Source organism: Nannospalax galili, unplaced genomic scaffold (genome assembly GCF_000622305.1).
Source record: "Nannospalax galili isolate Female #2095 unplaced genomic scaffold, S.galili_v1.0 scaffold1286, whole genome shotgun sequence".
NCBI lineage: Eukaryota > Metazoa > Chordata > Mammalia > Rodentia > Spalacidae > Nannospalax > Nannospalax galili.
In genome coordinates, this window is record NW_008354018.1 from 1 (window position 1) to 843 (window position 843).

Sequence of the window (843 nt, forward strand, 5' to 3'; positions counted from 1 at the left end):
GTTTTAATCAATTGAAATGCTAACACAGTAAAAGGTTTCCTTGTGGCATTTGCATACATCATTCTGGTTTCTCTTTTCCCTGATCCTCCCTCATCCCCCTGCCCTCCCTTTCCTCACTTTTTGACCCCAGTATCATAAACTGTATTTAGAAATGGGGGAAACAAATGTGGAGGCACATGGCTCCTGAGCTCATTAACTCTAACTTTTGCATGCGTAAGAATTTTTCTCAAGGGGGCCTCACATCCTTGTTCCGGAGACTGTAGATCAGTGGATTTACAAGTGGAGTCACTGAGGAGTAGATCAAAGTTACAATCTTCTGTGTCCCAGTCTGATTTCCAGAGTTTGGACTTACATACATCACCATTATGGTTCAGTAGAAAAGAGACACCACAATTAGATGGGAACCACAGGTGGAGAAGGCCTTACGTCTGCCAGCTGCTGAAGGGACACGGAACACTGCCCTGAGAACCAGGGTGTAGGATGCAAGGATGAAGAAAAAGGTGATGAAGATAATAAGTGAGCTTAATAAAGAGCAGGCTAACTCAATTCCAGGTGCAGGGGTGCAGGACAGGGCCAGAAGAGGACCAGGGTCACAGACAAAGTGGTCAATGGTATTGGGGCCACAGAAGGGAAGCTGAGTGATGAAATAGATGGGGACCAGATAGCACAGGAAGGCTGTCACCCAGCAGAGGGCCACCAGGTTTAAGCAGAGGCAGCTGCTTATGATGGTAGGATAGTGGAGAGGCCAGCAGATGGCCAAGTATCTGTCAAAAGCCATCAGGGGCAATAGGAATGTCTCGTTGATACCACAAGAAAAGAAGAAATAGAATTGGAGGAAGCAGG

General features: G+C 46.6%; 1 pseudogene; it reads right to left on the reverse strand.

The window, feature by feature from the left end:
* Positions 1-113: 113 nt before the first annotated feature.
* Positions 114-835, reverse strand: LOC103748474 (annotated as a pseudogene).
* Positions 836-843: the final 8 nt, after the last annotated feature.